Source organism: Balaenoptera physalus, assembly GCF_965194825.1.
Source record: "Balaenoptera physalus genome assembly, chromosome: 11".
Lineage (NCBI taxonomy): Eukaryota > Metazoa > Chordata > Mammalia > Artiodactyla > Balaenopteridae > Balaenoptera > Balaenoptera physalus.
The window spans coordinates 107,574,275-107,593,722 of record NC_138896.1 but is presented as its reverse complement, the minus strand read 5'-3'; the positions used below and the strand labels follow the sequence as shown (position 1 = coordinate 107,593,722).

Genomic DNA, 19,448 nt, shown 5'->3' with positions numbered 1-19,448 from the left:
CATCTATCCTCTCTGGTGAACTCTGTTCAAAACTTTTGCCTATTTTCCAATTGAATTGTTTGGTTTCTTACTACTGGGTTTAGAATGTTCTCTATCTACTCCAGATACGATACGAGTTCTTCTTGGGATACCGGCTTTGAAAGTACTTTCTCCTGGTTTGAGGCTGGTCTTTTCATCCTCTTAACAAAGACTCTTGCAGAGCACACATCTTTCATTTTGCTGAGGTCCAGTTTATCCCTTTTTTCTTTTTATGGACAGTGCCTTTGCTGTCATGTCTAGACACCTTGCCTTTACCTTACTGTGTCTTGTAGATAGTTCCATATCAGCATGTAAAGAGCTTCCTCGGTATGTCTCTGTAGCTGCAAGTATGCCAATGTACAAATCAAGCATAATTTATTTAACCATTCCCTGTGGGAACCTAGCCATCCAAACTTGTGCTATGCATCAGTGCCGCAGTAAATAACTGTGAGCAGACATAATTCTTACGCTGTGGCTTCACATGCCTGCGGGATACATTTCTGGAAGTGGGGTTGCTAGTCAAAGGGTTCGAGCATTTGTAATATCCTGGTATCTTTCCCCGGCCATCCCACTACGATGCCTACCTGATTACTATTCCCCCCACCTCTTAGCAATGCAGGATTTTATCAGATTGTTTGGTCCTCACCAGTTTGAGGAGTGAAGAGTGGTTCTCCATGTGGTTTTAGTTTAGCTCTCTCTTTAAGAGCTTCCTGTGTTTTCTTTCCTGTGACTGTTTGGTTCCTCTCCTGTGGGCACTTTCCTCCCAGGTTCCCTGCCTGATTGATGAGAGGAGCCCACCCTTCACTTTCTGAATGGGGTGGGCCGTGGGACAGAGGGACTCCCTCCCAGCCCAGCCCTCACTCACGCCTTGCTCCTGACCTGCTGCCCTGCATCTCCCCCGCTGTGTGGGCTCAGTGTACCCCTCTGTGAAGTGGGGATAAGAACAGCACCTCCTCAGAGGACTGTGGAGGGGATTTCTTCTATGCATGAAGGCACTGAGAACAGGGCCAGGCTCAGTGAGTGCTGTGGAAGTGTTAGCTCTGTACTTAACTAGAGTTAATAATACTGTGTTGTACATTTGCAAGATGCTAGGAGAGTAGACCTTAAACACTTTCATCACAAGAAAAAAAATTGTAACTATATGTGGTGATGGAGGTTGACTTATTGTGGTGATCATTGCCCAATATACACACATCTCGAATCATTAGGTTGTACACCTGAAACTAATACATTGTTGTATGTCAAATTATATCTAAATTTTTTAAAAAAAGAAGTGGTAGCTCTTTTATTATTATTATCATCTGTAAGGACCATGACTTCAAACAGATGTCGTCCTCCCCTCGAAATGGTCATCCAGCCCCTGCTGGACTCTCCCAGCAGGTTGTCTACAGACAACCACCAGACGGTTCCACGTTGTCATGGGAACCTCTGTGAAGGCTGCATCCTGATGCTGGCTGTAAGCCATGGCCTTCCAATTGCTCCATTCCAAGGGAGATCCCTCTAGCCATCTCCCTCCTGCGTGCCCCTTTCTGTGCCAGGGACAAGCCTGTCTGAAGCTTGACCAAGGACAGGGTGGGGACAGGGAACTGTATAGTCAAAACCAGGGAGAGAAGCTACTTGGATGTGGCAGCTCGGGGCTCTGGAAAGTCCCTGGGTGTGAGGGTGTTGGCCTGGGTGGCATCTTAGCAAGAGGTTTGTAGTCTTTCTACTGCCCCTGGTCTTTTTCTCTGTGACCTTCTGGACCCCTCACCCTCCCAGAGACGAGGGAAGGGAGGCCCAGAGAGGACCAGTTGGAGAAGCAAGGCAGTGTCCCCACCAAGAGCATCTTGATTTGAATCTTGGCTCTTGGCTGTGTGACCTTGAGAGAGTCACTTAACCTGTCTGAGCCCCAGTTTCCCCATTTGTAAATAGGACTGACAATAGCATTTGCTTCCTAGAGCAGATGTGAAAACTAAATGAGATGGTGCCTGTGAAATACTTAGCCTGGCTGGGAGAGTGCCCACTTAGGAGTGGTGGTGGTGGCGATGGTGGCAGCGGTTGCTGTGGTTATCGAGGAGGGGTCTCTTTGTACCTACTGTGCCCTCTACCTGGAGCACCTTTCTGCTCCCACCACCTGTCCAGTCCCTCCCACAGTCGGCATCCAGACCACAGAGGGCACACAGCCCCTTCCTTGTGTGGTGCTATTGGGCCAGGAAATTCCCAAACTGCCTCCACGAGAGCCTGGAAATAGAACGGCTCTTTCTGGCATCTCCTCTCTGCTCTGTTCTCCCAGGGGTGTCAGCGAGAACACCCAGGCCTCGTTAACTCACAGGGCATCTGCATCGTTTCACTTGCCAGAAATTCCTCACCGCCTCTTGACCAAGTGGTTGATTTCATGGGAAGCTATTACAGTGGCCACATCTTTATCAAGGTGAGCCTTCATTCCCAAGAGTTGTGGGGAGGACTCAAGCATCTGAGAAGCATCTTGGGCCCTTCTCCCAGGCAGTGAAAGGTTTGGGTTTATGCTCCAGCTTCTCTATTGCATGAGTTGAGTCTCTTGCAGTTTGTTGCCTGCGACAGAACACCTGGTCAAAGGGTAGAGGGACTTATTAATTCCTATAACTGGCAAGCCCTGGGGTTTCAGGTATGGCTGGAGCCAGGTGCTCAAACGATGTCCCCTATTGACAGATGAAGAAATTGAGGCATATAATTCACCTGGGTGCACAGCAGGACTGTCCCTTTTGTTCACTCTGGTTTCCTCTGCGATGCTTCATTCTCAGGAAGCCTTACCTCGGTTGATGGGAAGGTAGCCGCCAGCAGCTCCAGGCTGCACTTGACCAGCAGAGAGAGAATGCATTTTTCCCCCAAGCGTTTCAGCAGAAGCATCACCAAGAGTTGTCACTGACCATGCTTGGGACACCTGGCCATCCCTGCACAGTGAATGGGCCAGGGGATCTGGGCTGTGAATGGTCACACCTGGGGCATCCGCTCACCTCTGATGCAAAGGTTGAGTGAGGGCTGCCCTGCTTGAGTCACCCAGAGAGCTACATTGGGGGTCAGCTTCAGAGGTCATAGTGGGAGGCGTCCCTGGGAGCTGGAATCCTTGGGCTGGCTGTGCTGGACAGCAGAGGCCCAGGGGTGGAGCAGGGGGGAAGGGGACTCTGCTGGCCCCACAGCTGGCTTGGGTGGGGGCAGGCGGGAGGAGGTGGCTGTCCCCACCAGCCCCGCACCACCCTCTCACACAAGCTCACCAACCGGGGTGCAGCCCTGGCACAGAGCTGGCATTTTCAGCCACCATTTATTAGACACCTACCACGTGTCAGGGACCCTGGCCTTGTTTAGAATCCTCGCAACAGCTCTGAGAGGGAGCAGGTATATGGCCATTTGGCAGATGGACAAGTTCAAGTTCGTAGAGCTGGTTTGCCCTAGGTGGTGAGGGGGTAGAGCCAGACCCAGACACGCTGTGACTCAGTGTGGGCCGGGAACAGAACTGGAGTAGTTAAATGTAGGGAGGGTTTGCAGAGGAGGGCACCAGCTGGTCAAGCTGGGGCTGGGCTGTATGGGACGGGGGGAAGGGGGTCATGCGAAGTATTCAAGAAGGACAGGATGCTTCAGCACAGTCTGGAAGGATTTCCACTAGAAAAATGGCAGTGAGGAGGGTGAAGGATGTGCTAAGCGAGGGCCCAGGGTGGGCACAGGCCCAGAGATGCGAGACTGCACGTGCACCTGCACTGTGTAGGGAGCTAGGAGCTGCTGGGTATTTCTGGGGTAGAACACAGAGTGGAGGGAGAAGCTGAGGCTGGGCCCAGCGAGGGACTGAGTCAGAGTCCTGGGGCCTCAGATCCCCACGGGGGTGGCCTGTAGTGACAGAAGCTGCTGGCCAGGGAGGCTAGTAGCAGGAGCATGGGATTCTCAGCTCATTGCTAGGACGGGAAGGCCAAGGGACAGAGACCCAAACCCAAGAGCTCACCTGTGTGGCATTTCCACATCACCCTCCAGTGTGGGTGGGATGGGGAGGGTCCCGTCTTCCCCAGCAAGGCGCTTGGAGAATGCCCCAGTCACCAGTGAGCGTCCACTCTACGTGCTCACTCACAGGTGCCCTCACTCCCCTGGCCCTCCGAATACGCAGTAGAAATCCATAAGGGGGAGGGTAATTATCCAAATTGTTTAGAGGGGAAGCTGAGCATCAGAGAGGGAAAGCAACTTGCCCCAGGGCACACAGCCGGGAAATGGTGGTGTGGGATTCAAGCCAAGGACTCCCTGACTCTTTCTCCTCCCGGCCACCCAACACCCCTGAGCGAGCTTTAAGCCACGCTGGCCCATTGCCACTGGGCCTCTGGAGATATCTTGAGAGACTTTCATTGAAAATGTTTGCCCTATTATTTGTTTGTTTGTTTTTTAAAAAAATTATAGACCCAATAAATACTCATGGTAAAATACTAAAACAGTACAGAAGGATCTAAAGTGGAAAATAAAAGTTTCCCACCTCCCTGGCCCCCATAGTAGACACCGAGGTGCCCAACCCAGATGTCCCCTGGGGGAGGGTCCTATAGAAGTGATTCTGGAGAGGTCTGAGTTTGCTTAGTCTGCCACGCATCACCTGGGGCACAGGTTTAAGTGCAGATTCCTGCCTGGGCCCTGACCCAGAGGTGCTGGCTCGTGGAGGGTGTGGGAGCATGGAGGGGGTGCTGAGAATCTGCATTGTAACCAGTGCCTCAGGGAATTCCCATGGGAACCACTGGCCTGGGAGCATCTGGGAGTTTTTCCCAACTCTGAGGTTCTGGGAAACCATCTGTGCCCGGAGGCCAGGATCAGCCACAATTACCCAAGAGCTGCTTGATCCTCCCCTTAAGGCAGTTCAGGGGGGTGGGGTGGGGTGGGGGGATTGTACTGTGGGCGGAGGCGGTCTGAGCCTGGGGAGGACCTTGAGGGGCAAGGGGAGGGACCAGGTGAGTGGGTGGAGTGAGGGTGGGTTCCTTTAGTTCCGTGTTAGTGACTGCGGAGGGATGGGGGCTGCTGGTGTGCTCCCTGCAGAGATCATCAGACTAGTCCTGCCTTCTGGGGACTGGAAGTAACGGAGACCCATGTTCTGGGTTTGAAACCTGAGCGATGCAAAGGGAGCTACAGGCTCGGGGAGGGAGGGAAGTCTCGAAAGTGAATCCATTCGCAGAGGGAAACTGGCCCGGCCAGCACCCCGTGGGTGAAGGCCTGGAGGGGTGCCCTTCATGTGGGGCAGTGGTGGGCTGGCACTAAGGGCGTGTGTGGAAAGAGGCATGAAGCGTGTGGGGTGGTGGCCGACGGGACGGATGTGGACGTGGAAGGGACGAGGAGCAGAGCCAGGGGCTGCCTGTGGGGGAAGATGAAGGACGTTGGGAGGTAAAAGCGTGAGCACTTTCCGTGTTGGTTACAGCTCGGCTGGACAGAGGCCTGAGACTCTTGTCTCTTGAGCCCAGACCTTTGTATTAACAGAGAATATCTGCTGAGTACTTGCTGTGTTAGGATCGCTGATGCCTTTACCCAGTGTGGCTAATGGTGGACTTTCTGGCAGCCTGACAAGCCATTGCAGGATATGTTTTGGTCCAGAAGGCTGATTCCTGCCATCTGACCACACCTGGACCCCGGGGACCTGGGGCCAGGAGACTGCCTGCGGTCACACAGCAGCAGTTGGCAAACTCTGAATTGGAACCAGGGCCTCCCAACTCTGAACCAGCCACTTGGCAATGGGTGGCAGATGCATAGCACGGAGCACGGCTTTCTAATCAATCCTGCTGCCTTGGACTTGGCCTTGGATCCTTTATAACAGGGGTCCCCAACCCCCAGGCTGTAGCGATCCGCGGCCTGTTAGGAACCGGGCTGCACAGCAGGAGGTGAGCGGCGGGCGAGCAAGTGAAGCTTCGTGTGCCACTCCGCATCGCTCCCCGTCGCTCACATTACCGCCTGAACCACCCCACCCCAGGCCCCCCACCCCCCGTCCATGGAAAAATTGTCTTCCACGAAACCGGTGCCTGGTGCCAAAAAGGTTGGGGACCGATGCTTTACAACATGTGCACGGGCAGCCTCCACCAGGCGCTGAACGCTGGCTCTGGAAGCCAGATCACAGGCGGAATTTTTAGTGACAGGTGCCAAGATGCAGCGGCAATGGAGCAATCCCTCACACAGGTAGTGGTGGCTGAGATGGTCCAGCTGTGGCACAGGTCCAGTTCTCGCCCCTTCCACTTTCTCTATCCAGGCTCTTTCCTGTTTCTAAGCCTTCTCCTCCAGTCTTCCTAAAGATTCCATGAGTACCTGACATCCTTCCCATAAATTCCTTTTCATCCTAAAATGGCCAGTCTTGGCCTCATTGCCTGCACCCATGAGCCCTAGTGGTGCACACGGGAAGTGGGTTACTTAACCTCTCTGTGGCTGGGTTTCCTCATGTGAGATACAGGAACAATCATAATAGTACCTCTTTCACAGTGCTGAACCGAAACAGTCCATGCAGAGAGCTCAGCACACACACAGCACACAGCACACAGCAAGTGCTCAGTACACATTAGCTGTCTCCAGCTTCCAGAGAGCTCCAGGGAAAGACAAAACTAAGGTTCTTAAAGCCAGGTGTGTCTTTGTGTCCTTTAAAGTTACCCCAGGGAATTCCCTGCTGGTCCAGTGGTTAGGACTCGGCGCTTTCACTGCCGAGGGCCCAGGTTCAATCCCTGGTCATGGAACTAAGATCCTGTAAGCCACGTGGGTGTGGCCAAAAATAATAATAATGATAATAATAGTTACCCCATAACCCCAAAGGGCTACACCCACCTGTCAAGGGATGCTGGAAGTGGTAGCAAAGACGATGATGATGGTGATAAAGATGATGACGACAACAGCTGACACATCGTGGTGTGTTTTTACTGCCAGGCCCTGTTCTAAGTGCTTTACAAAGGTATCTCATTTAACCCTCGTAGTCACATCAGGAGGAGGGAACTATTATTTCCTCATTTTACAGATAGAACATCTAGTAAGGTGCAGGGAGCTGAAGTGACTTGCCCGAGGTCACGTGAATTGTAAGCAGTGCGGTGGGGTTTGACCCCGGCCATCCAGCTCCAGAGTCTATGGCGGGAGGATGAGGCTGTGGAGACCGCAGCAGACGCTCCATAGTGGTTGCTTGTGCGCAAGGCAGCCCAGATAGAGGGGAAGGTCCCCGCCTCCGTGCCCACGGGGAGCGGCAGGCCTGGCAGCCCTGGCTGAGTCGCCAGCTTTAGAGACTGGGGATTCGGGCCATGGTCAGAGCCATCCTTGGTGGGAAAATGTGGTTCCGGGGGGACCGCTTCTGCCCACCGTGGCTGCTGCCGTGTGAGGGCCCAGCAGTCCTCGCTCCAGCGCAGGAACACAGCCTCCCAGGGAAGGTGCCCACCTGCCCCAAGCCCCTGGGCCTGGCGTGCTACCGCCTGCCCTGCTGACACTGGTTTGCGCCCAGGAAGCAGCTGGCAGCCGGATGTGACCACTGTGGCTCAGAGGGCTGAGGTCACTTGCCTGGGGCCGCACAGCTACTCGGTGGTGGAGCCAGGACTTGAACGCACGCCTGCCAACTCCAGGGCCCCTGGCTGTAACCGAAAGGAGCATGTGGCATCCGTTAGGCTCACATCTGGCTGACAGTGGCTTGTCTCTGTGTCCTCTTATAACAAACAATAAAAAAGCCAGTCACTGACATTTATGGACTGTTAGTTACTGCGAGCAGGCCCCGCACAGTGACATCATTTAACTCCCCCAACCACCCTCAAAGGGCCGGACCACTTTTTACGCCTGTTTGCAGAGGAGAAGACTGAGGCACGCGACAGCATGGTAGCAGAGCAGACGCGTGCTTTCCTTGCCTGCCTAGCATTCTTTACCCCTTTATCTGGATGGGGCACCCCAATTTCCACACCCTCAGCGTTGGCAGTCTGGTCAAGACTGTCAGTCAGGTGCCCTGTTCTCCTCTAGGACCTGGCACGTGACCCAGGCTTGGCAGGTCGGACTGTCTCGGGGGACTCTGACTCTTGAGTCCTGTGACACGTCTTCTCCTTGAAGACTCTGTCTGTGGGTCCTTGCCCCTAGGCCCCCTCATCTGAGCCCTGCTGATTTTGAGACTTTGATTCCAAGAGTGACCTCCTGTCCTCCCAAGAAGGCCCGTATCTTTGGCTGGAACCAGCTGAGCCCCTTCTGCTGCTTGCAAGCCAGAGCCCCAGCCAATACGAGGGCGCACCCGAAGGTCATGTGGGCAGTGCCGGACTCGTATCAGATGGTCTGACACAGAGTCCAGTCTTGGCCACTACTGGGCTGGGACCTCTCGGGTACCTGGGTCCCGGGGACATCACCCACAGTGTCTGTGACATTTGCATTCCCTACCACAATAAAGCCACACTGTCTTTGTAATGGGAAGTGTCTTAAACTACACAGAAGTTGATTTTCATTGTCCTCAGTTTTCAGGTCTTCACAAACTGCACAGACCAGATCCTGGTACCCAAGGGGGGTATGTGCCCCAGTTTCAGATACCCACCTGAAGGCCATTTGGCTCCTTGTCACCACCCAGACCTTTGCTCAGAGCCCCCCACTGCTCCGGAGTCGTTGGCAGAACCGGGGCCAGCAGGACCCTCTCCAGGGGTCGGGGTGGATGGGGCCCAGAGTGACAGAGCTTCTGAGAACCCAGGAGATCTGCTTGCTCTGTCTCCACAGCTTTGGCCATTCTCATCCCAACTCCACACTTTTGTCATACCCCCGTCGCTCCTGTACAATCATTTTCTTAATATTTTGTGTTCAGTTGTCATTTATTCATTCTTTACTTAAGGTCATTAAAAAATTTAGAAGACTTCATTCATATCTGTGCTGGAAAGGGCACTGGTACACTGTGCACAAGTAGAATGCAGCGGTGCCCAGAAAGCCACGTGCACCACAGTCCGACCCGACACTGAGGCTGCCCAGGGCGCCAGGCCAGCCGAGTCACTGCCAGGGAGGTCTGCAGGGTTTAGCGAGGTGTGCCAGATGCCCAGCACCGCACCAAGCCTTCCTCCCTGGATGTAATCAGAAAGGAGGGTTCAACGGGAGTCAGAAAAGTATCACTCTCTCTGCGTGTGCACTGATGTCATTTAAGGCCATGTTGTATGCTTCACATTTCAGGACACATGGTCCTCATGTCTGGTGAAAACAGAGAGGGAAAGCATCTTATCCAAGCCTACACAGCACATCAGAGAACAAGAAGCTGGCGTGGGGCCATCCTATTTACATTCTGGCTCTTTCTGTGGCACCTTGGTTTCTCCCTTTAAAGCATTTCAGACGCTCCCCGCAGCTCCTGATGGTCTGGGACCACATTTTAATCTCCAGCATCCACTCCCCTTCCATCTGTTCCATTTGGGCCCTCCCCTGCGTCCCCCACACCCACAGCACGCACAGCACCAGTTGGTGTGGGCTCTGCAAATGCAAACTCATTTAAATGTCAGCTGGAGCAACACCAAGCTAGCAAGGCAAACAGGTGACAAAAATAGATGTGACAATCATAGTATCCTAGACTGTCAGTGGGTGCTTCCAGGCCTTCTTAACCCTTCCTGGGGCAAGTAGCCCTTGAAGAATCAAGATAACTCGGGCCTCCCACCTAGAGAGCACTCGCAAACACACTCACACACACACACACACACACACACACACACACACACACACACATAATGTTGCCAGTGACTTTGGAGGGGTTGCGGGCCCATCCCACCTCGATACCTCATGTTTTTAATTTGTCTCATGGCCTGGGGTTCCAAGAAAGAATTTGTTTGCAGAAAGCGACCTGATGCCAAGTATTTGGAAATGACCAGTCTCGGTGAGTTTTCAGGCAGCTCCCCGTTGATGCGCCATGCAGAAGGGCTCAAGTCCTTGAACCAGAGCAGCCGTTCAGGGTCCACCTTTTGCAACCAGAAACTTCACCCCCTGACTTATCTCCTATGGATGAAGAGCCTTGGGGGTTTATCTTAAAGGCGGGGGCACTTCTGTAGCGTCTGTAAAACTCTGACCACTTTGAAGAGGATCCAAGGTGAGATGTCAGCAGGGGAGGGGACACCGGTCTCCATTCCCGGCCTCCGGGGCCATGACCCCTCTCCTGCCTGCACAGTCCCAGGACACCATCTGCACAGAATACAAAAGCAGCCACACCCTTGGGCTTATGCAACTTCAAGGTCCTGGCCAAGGTCCTGAGTGGCCTTCATGTGTGAGCCTTGCCTTTGTTCTCTCAGTCCCACATCTGCACACAAGGAGAGCGCCAGCAGTTGGGACTGCGACCAGCCCCACACCACGCGCTCCTCCTTGTTCTAGGACTTGACATGCATCAGGTCTGGGCATGGCCCCGTTTGAAACCTTCTCTGTTGTCGTGTGGCTTTGTTTCTTAGCAAGGATTTCCAGAAGCTGAAAAATAGGGCTGGAGAGAGAGGCCCCTGGGACAGGAAGGTTGGAGGAGTGATGAGAGGAGAGTGAGAGATTGTTGAAAGTGGCCTGCAGGGAGAGGGGAAGTACCCACAATGGCAGCCGGCCAGGTAGCCACAGTCTGAGGACTGAAGGAGTGGGGGACGGGTATGGGGGGCCTCGTGGCTGGGAAGGGGCAATTTCAACTTGCGACTGGGGGCCGCCATGAAACCCGATCCAGAGGCTTGTGGCACGGTGCTAATGTCCTCGGGGAGCTGGCATGGTGCAGGCTGGGCTGAGAAGCCAGCTCCCGTGGCAAGCTGGGCCAAGAGGCACATCCTGCCTGCTGGGTCCCTGCCATGGCCCCTTTATTCCCTTGGGTTTCCTGCACTGTGTTTGCTGTAGAATGTGTTCCCTGGCCAGGACCGTTGGGTTCTGATGTACCACCAGGCTCAGGGTCTGAGGAAGACACATGCCCACCCTTGGGGGCCTCAGTTTCCTCATCATCTCCAGTAATGCTGGGGGTCAGAGATGGGTGCTGGGTGTGGAGGGTCCATCCACACCTCGTGCCTCCTCCTCGTAGCCTGCCGACCCAGAAGATGCCCTCCTTGAGCCCACAACTTAGAGGCTGCAAACTCAAATGCCTGTGTCATTTGGGAACGCGGGTACATTGCTGGCTGGTGGTGCGTATTCAGCCCCGGGCCCATTCCTCCCATTGCTGAGAGGCAGGCAAGCATAGACTCTGGAGCCTCTGGGTCCAAATCTTGATTCTGCCACTTACCAGCTGTGAACCTCTGCATCTCAGTTTCCTTATCTGTAAAGGGATGGATAAAGCACAAGATACATCATTGGCAAATAGCACACCTTCTGTTCTCTTCCTCTGCACCCATGGCAGACATTACTAATTGATCAAGACATCAGTTTTCTCCTTTCCACTGTTGCAAACTGATCAAGAAAATTCTTTCTCACTGAGCCTCAGAATCTTGCTCTGTGTCCAGAGCTCCAGGAAGCCACTCCCAATAGATAAGATTTGGCATTTGAGATGAAACCATTTGCCATCCCTCTTATAATGCCTATAGAGCACAATTCCTGGCACATAACTTGTTTAAATGTTCTGTATAAGTGTCAGTTACCGTTCAGAATCTACTCAGTGCAGGAATCCTTGTCCAATATCCCTAACTTCTGCTTACTCCCTTCCAGTGACAGGGAGCTCACTACTTACCTGGGCTTGCCATTCTATTGCTGGACAGTTCGGATGATTAGGAAGTTTTCAGATCTCCCTCCTTGCACCTCCCTTTTTCCTTAAATAGTCTATAATTTTATGGCAAAGTGCTTCCTTCTTTCCTGGATTAGCTGTCATTACGGATTGAGGTGATTTATTTTTAGGTGATATATTTGAACCACCTGATGAGTAAAACCTCTCAGCTTGCATGCATTTGATCCCAGACTAGCTAAGCAGCTTCAGCATTTGATGGACACGTTAGGGGGGAGTGTGTGTGTGTGTGTTAGAATGTGTGGGTGACGGGGAGAGATTGAGAGAGGAAAGACAGAGTGAGAGAGAGAATGTATTTTAAAGCCTCATAATACACCAGGCCAATGTCACTTCTTATATAAGCCTAATAACTTCTCCGAGGATTGGGGCTGCATTCAGGGCCCCATCATTAGCCGATTAAGCCTGATTATTCCAAGGGGAGGGACAGCAGAGAGGGATGTGAAGTTACATAACTCTCCATTTATTTGGATTTAATCCACGCTTCTAAATTTAGGAGCTGAAAGGCTTCAAAGATGAGCCATGTCGTTTGGAGGTGGTGCTAGCTACAAGGGGGCCCAGTGAGTGTTGGCGCCCCAGGGTGCCCACAGGCGAGGTGGGGCTTCTTTGCAGGGGGCAGCTCAGGGGCCTCATCTCCTGGTGCCGGGAGAATGTGTGGGAAGCCAGAGCTGCCAGGACATTTCACGCCCGCAGCAGGTACAGAGGCAATGGCCGGGGCGGGGCAAGTGTGGCACTGGGGGTGGACAGAGTGGTGATGACGGGTGAACCAGAACCCAATGTCCTGATGGGCGGGGCAGTTCTAGGAAAACCTGGACAGTCGTGGTCACCCCTGGGCTACAGCCATGTTCATATGTGTAGTTAAGTGTGGCCACTTCCAAACGGATCTCCTTTCTCTGGGGCTCAGAGCTTTCTGCAGGGGCCTGGAGAACCGCCGCCTCCCCTCCCCCGTCACTCCGGTTGTGCACTGCACGAGGGCACCGCCCCCAAGTGGGCACCTCTCACATCAAAGAGAGCACAGAGTCACATATGTATGAGGACAGTTTTTAACAGGTGGCCTCAAAGGATGCTCTAACAGAATTGTTATTACAATGCTTTTCTGGAAGCTGGAAGTTAAGTGTCTTGAGCAAAGGGAGCCTTTTTCTGATTTGCACAAAGGCAGTGGATGGGCAAGCGGCCTCTACTTTCCACTGGTGCTGGCTGGATCTAAACTCGGAGTTCAGGTCACAGCGATCCTGCTCAGAGGGAAGACGCTGGAAACCAAGGATAAAAGGCAGCTACAGAGCTGTGACTAGTCATTCAAGGTCTCAGAAATATTTCCCAGGCCATTGAAAAGAGGTGATAACATTCATGTAGCACAGGAGATAATAAAGTGCAGACAGATCACTTTATTAACGTTAAAGAATTCACACCCATTTTAGGAAGGGCTATGAAATTGCGTTCTAGTAAAACATGGGCCAGACTAGGGGTCAGCCACCTTCCAGCTCTCCCGCACAGGATGAATCATGTCACCTCTCTGGGCTGCGGTTGGATCAGCTGAAAAATGGAAATCAGGTGGCTCCATCGCCATTTAAGAGGCAAATGGAAAAAATGGCCACGAAGGACCCTGTGCCAGAGTCTGGATCACAGTGGGTGCTCTGTAAATGCTTGATTTCTCTCCCAGCACCACTTTAAGTACCCAGGCCATCTGAACAGTAGAATGCGGTATTTTCTTTGAAATCCTATATATTTAAAACAAAAATCAGTCAATATCCTGGCTAAAAAAATCCTGCATACCTGACTCCCTGCCCTCCAGGCTAAGCTTGCGCCCATGCCCCCCCGCCCCCCGCCAGTCTCCCCCAGCTCCCTCCACTCCACGTTCTTCCCTCAACATGCCAGGCCACGGCCACCTCAGGGCCTCCGCACTTGCTGTTCCTCTGCCTGGCATGCTCTTCCTTCATCTTCCCATGATTGGCTCCTTCTCACTGGTCAGGTCTGAGCACACATTTTGCCCCTCAGTGTAAAGTAGCCCCTGGCGCCTCCTACAACCTCACTCTGTCTTCATTTTCTGCACGTCTTTATTGCTTTATTTCTTTGCTCACTTGTTTATTTTCTGTCTCCATCACCAAAATCTAAGCTGCTTGAGAGCAGAGGGTTTTGTCTGCCTTGCTCACTGCTGTATCCCAAACCATAGGTGTCTAGTGAATAGCTGTTGGCGCAGGAACAATGTCTGGGGGGAGAATGAAGAGAGCCGCTCCTCCAGCTCGCCAGCCCGTCTCTCCCCCACCTTGCTCCCTCACTCTTCCCTCTCTCCCCCAGGGATTGATGCTCTTTTTGTCCGTTTCTCTCCTCTTCCACTAGATGACTTCCTATGTTCTTCCTTGATTCCCTTGCTTGTCCTACAGAGAGCTTAAAACTTCTCATTCTTTCTGTTCTCAAGGTTAGTGTGACTTGAGCCTTCCACCTTTCTCATCTTTCGGAACCTCTGCCTGTTGGGCTGGGCCCTCTTCTCTTTGACGGCGGAGGGGGCCACAGGGAGCAGGTGTGGGAGTCATGTGTGGGAGGAGATTTTGATGAATACGGAGCCAAAGCCCCCAGATGCAGTGGGATCCTCATCCCTGAGGCTGTGAATGGAGGCTAAGTAACCACATCCTTGGGATGCTCCCAGCCCCACCCCCTGGGAGAGCACCAGCCCTAGCTGCTGCTGTACATAAAGTTACTTCTCTTCTTAAAACCAGGTTTTGACAAATCTGCTATGCAAGGGCTTCAGTGAATTGGTCTGGCTTATGCCAACTGTTAACTGGACTAAAGAGCTTGAATGGCATTTACTTTACAGTTTACAAGTCTCTTTCATCAGTCATTCATCCAGCGAATGTTTAATAAGCACCTACTATATACCAGAAATGGATCTAAGTGCTTTGCATATAATAATTTGTTCATAACACAGGTACTTTTATTATCATAATCCCCACTTTATCGATGAGGATCCTGTGTTCCGGAGCTGGGTTTACTCTAAAGCCCAGTGTCTTAATCTGTTCTGGCTGCTATAACAAAATACCACAGTCCAAGCGGCTTATAAGCAGCAGAAATGTATTGCTCACAGTTCTGGAGGCTGGAAGTCCAAGATCAAGGTACCAGCACGGTCGAGTGAGGGCCCTCTTCCAGGTCTCAGACCTCTCCGTTGTGTCCTCACGTGGTGGAAGGGGCTAGGGAGCTCTGTGGGATCTGCTTTATAAAAGAAGTAATCCCATTCATGAGGGCTCCACCCACATGATGTAATTACCTCCCAAAGGCCCCACCTCCTCCTACTATCAGGTTTAGGGGTTAGGATTCAACATATGGATTTGGGCACGGGGGACACATTCAGACCATAGCACTCAGAAAATGTTTTCAGGGTTTCTCCTGTACACGGGCTCCTTGCTTGTTCCCAGGTGGGGCCCCAACGCTATGTTCACCGGTCATGTGTGCAAAATTTGCAAAAGCAATACATTTCACCTGCAAGCAGCCAAGCCCTCTCTTTCTACAATGAATCTCATCCACCCCTCTTTCTCTCATGCTGAGTGGTATTGGAGAGGCTGTGGGTATTTGGGGGATCCAGCTTAGGGGAAGTTAAGTTGGAGACACATTTAATTTGAGTTTACTGAGATAAATGTATGTGGTTAAAAGTATGGTAAAGTTACTGCCAGCCATCCTGGTGTAGAAGACAGCTTTCAAGAACACCCTACAGCTGCCCATGCCCACTGGCCTGGATTTTAACTCAGAGATACTGGTCCAGAGTTCGTATCACCATATGAAGATGCTCTGTGTCACCCAGCACAGAAAGCATGCAGGAGGTGAAGGAAAACCAGGCCTGAAATTCAAGGAGCCAGAAACCATTCTGTAGAAAATTCTTCCTATCATCAGACATGTAAAATTGTAAATGGAGGATTTGCTTCTCGCTGCTGTTGTGGACGCCTGGTCCAAACCAAAGTTCTCTCCTGCAGGAATAGACTGGATAATGCAGCATATACAATGAAAACACAATACATTTTTTTTCCCTCTTTTGGAATGACCACACGAAATGCAATTTATCAGAATTTCTGTGTTTTTAGGGCACAAACTTGTAGCTGTGCTACAAACAACCAAGCGGTCTGTAACAGGTCATATATGAACCTGATGGACGTTTTTCTAAATCTGACATTGGTGCTAAAATCTATGTGTTTACGTAAAACACTTACAAGTACACGTTGTGAAACTAAACGAAATTTTCCTGAACAGTCTGTAGTAATAAAAACAATTCAACAGGGCTCATCATTAGAGAAAAGGCTGGGTTATCTTTTAATTCCTTACAGATAATATAACGAAAAGTGTCATCATATAAAGGTGATCAATGAAATGCTGGGGGGAAAGGATTATAAAGGTATCTCAGGTAGTTAATTAATACAAATATTGTGTTATTTTTCTGGGTTTTGTGATGTTTGTGGCGTTTGCCAGCTTTCTAAAATTTCCAATTTTCTATGATTACTTTTCTCATTCTAAATCTCACCTATTGTACATAATTTTCTCTTCTTTTTCTTAAAGGGGCCCCCAAACGCTATAGGCTTTGGGCTCCACCTCTAAACTGTCTCCATCATGTCGCTACCAGGACAGGGTGGCTTCCTTACGCAAATACAAGCTCAGACAATCCGCACTCTTTTTCTGCCCTTTTAACACAAAAGGTAGCTTACAACAAATACCCCGGCAGCTGTGGCAGTGCCAGCCGCGTAGCAGGACATGCGTGAGCGCAGGGACAATACTGCAATAGTCCGGGGGAGAGAGGATGGTGGCTGGACACCCAGAGTCCACGGGGGTGTGCAGGAGCGGCTGGATTTGGACTCGGTTCTGAAGAGAGTCAACGGGAGTGACTGACGATGTTGGGGATGACAGAAAAAAGAGAAGACATCGAGGACGATTTCGCGTTTCCCCGGGAGGCTATGACCTGGGGAGTCGGGGTTCTGGGAAGGCGGCTATAGGTGGAAGGAGAACGGCCGCTCTGGCGAGCGGGGGGCGGGCGTTCGCTGCCCCGCGCTGCTGTCCCCCAGCGCCCACCGGGCCGACCTGACGCTTACGCGGGGCCGGCCGAGACCGCCCAGAGGCGCGCCAGGCCCGGCTCCAGCGGCGGCCACGGCCGGCCAGACCCTCCCCGCGCAGACGGCCGGGCGCGGGCGGCCACGTGCGGCCCCGCGTGCTCCCAGCCGCTGCCTCCCCGCTCCCGGCCGCTGCCAGCTCCTGGGCAGGAGCAGATGCTTGCAGATACGCCCCGGATGAGAGCCGCAAATGGGCTGGAGGAGGGGGAGCTTGACCTGGTCAAGGGACCTCTCTTCCCTGAACCTCCCTTTCCCAGTGTAGGCGCGTGAGTGCGTCCTTCCTGGAGGAGACTGTGCTGGCTTATTGAGCGTTTCCAGGGCTAAGAAGATGACAACAACAACAGTGATGGTGAAACAGTAATAGTAACAATGCCAGACATTTACTGAGTGCTCACTGTGTGCCAGGCACCCTTCCAAACACTCTACTCATAGAATACCCCCAGCAACCCTGTGATGTCTGCCCTTTTACTGTCCCCATTTTACAGATGAGGAAATGAAGGCAGAGCAAGGGGCTCATGTGATGGTTACTATTACTGCTCATAATCATGACGCAATGGCTAGTAGTGATCCTGACGGGGCTATGGCTTACTGAGGGCTTGCTCTGTATAAGCAATCCACATGCAGGATCATGCTAAAGCCCTACATCCCTTCTGTGGAGGGTATTTATATCATCCCCATTTCACAGATGAAGACTGAGCCTCAGTGGTGTGAAGTCACTTGCCCGTGGAGACACAAGCTGGTCAAGTGACAGAGACGGGACGCGAACCCATGACTGTCTGAACGAACTCCCAGACATGATTGCTACTGGCCATTCCTGAAGGCGTCTCTCACCTGTGATGAGGCATCTCCTCACCCATCCCTGTCCCTAAGAGGCCCTCACTCCCATTCACTCAGAGACTCTGAGAATCCACATGACCTTCAAGACCTAAGAGGAGGGCACTGGGAGGATTTGGACCCAACTTGCTGTGTGACCCAGGACAATAGGCCCTTTCCTCCTGTACTTCAATCTCCCTGTTTGTCAAAAAGCAAGTTGATGGCAAAGCTGGGACTCAACCACAGGTCACCTGACTCCCACCCTGTCCTCAGTTACTGGAGCCTGGACCTTCACATGGTGGTCTGGCCTGGGGTGGTTACCGCTGGGAGTGTGCCCCGCCCAGGCTATGTGTCCCCAGAACCTCCTGAATATCCAATAGGTTTTGGCTGTGGTCTCCACGGGACACGTTAACCTGGGAGGCCATCTGCTGGGGATGGCAGCCAGGTTGCAGACTCTCAGGAGGACTGGTCCCCTTCCCATTATACTCACCCTGATGTATAGCCCTCTGTGGGCAGGGGAGGTGCCAGCTTTTTGTGGTGAGGGTCTCCTATTAGACTGTCCACCTTGCGCAGTCCTGAGCTTATTTATATTTATGTATTACTTTTTCCAAAAATACCTACAAGTAAAATTTATTTTAAATTCCCCAAAAAGGTTAAAAAAATAAAGAATAGTATAGGATAGCAGGATAAAATAATTTATATATCATGAGAGAAGGTTGAGAAAAAGACATCCCTCCTCCACTTTCTCACTTACTTCCCTGTCCCCATCTCCTGACTCAGAGCTGGGGAGGGCAGATGAGTGGTGTTCATGCCTCTGCTTCTCCTTCCCTTGCCCTCAGCAGACATTGCTAATCAATTAGAGGATTTTTCCTCATTGAGTCTAAACACAACCTCAGGATCCTTCTCAACACAGTTATCCAGATAGCCATCCTCCACACAGCAAAGTTAAAAACTATTTAACTATTTAAACTATTTTTAGAGTTACACCCTTCCTAAGGATAAAAGTATCTGCGGGAGAAAAAAAATGAGTGCCCTGCCCCTGAGAAAAAGTATATGAGGGAGAGGGATGAGGCTTTAGTGGTGGAATTTCTAGCATCAGCCTACGGTTGGGCTAGAATTTAGGATTAGGAGAGAGAGGCATAATTTAACTGTGGAATGTCCGTGCTTCCAGAGATATGATATTTCTCTCTCTCTCTCATCTTTTTTTTTCTTCGCATACATGTTCTTCTGCCTCAGTCTTTCTAACAGCTTCCTTGTCCTCATTTAGATCTGGAAGTGTCCTTAGAAATCAACTTGACCAACCCTATCCTACAACCCTAGTGGTAGATGGAGATTCTGAAGGACAGAGACTTCACCACACACATTTTACCACACTGGTTTAATGCTGTCTAGAAATAATTCCTCCTCCTCCTCCTCATCATCATCATCATGACTTCCCCACAGGCTCTGCCTGCCTTTCCCGGGGTCACCTCACTGGAGAAAAAAAATCCTGGGAGTTGGCCATGTAGGGAATGGTGGTGGGAAGCAAGCAGACAAGAGCTCCTTGAAATCTGACTCAGACCTCTCAACTCCAACCCCTCCCCGCCTCTCATGGCAGCATCCTTAGCAAAGTCACAGCGCCTCCATCCCCCCGGGCCCGACCATTTCTGCCCACGGCAGGGCCAAATGCAGGGACCTCAGGGCTCTGCAGAGGTGAGGTGGGAAAGGTAGGGCTCAAGGCTTAGAGGAAGCCGTATGCCTGCTCAGTTTGTGTGCCGGAGAGGAGAGGTCTTTCCAAGTGTGTCTTTGGGAGAAGAGTTACAAGATGGTCAGCGGACACCGCCCCTCATCTCTTCCTACCTGCTCTGCTTGGTCTTTTGTCCAGTTGTCACCCTTTTATCGAGCACATACTACAAGCA

General features: G+C 51.8%; 1 long non-coding RNA gene across 1 annotated transcript; it reads right to left on the bottom strand.

The window, feature by feature from the left end:
* Positions 1-8,755: 8,755 nt before the first annotated feature.
* LOC309638039 lies at positions 8,756-16,644 on the bottom strand. The gene is made up of 3 exons (XR_014250967.1): positions 14,734-16,644; positions 11,168-11,200; positions 8,756-9,141 (listed from the first exon to the last, which is right to left on the bottom strand). It is a non-coding gene; the product is annotated as an uncharacterized lncRNA (long non-coding RNA).
* Between the last annotated feature and the right edge of the window lie 2,804 nt (positions 16,645-19,448).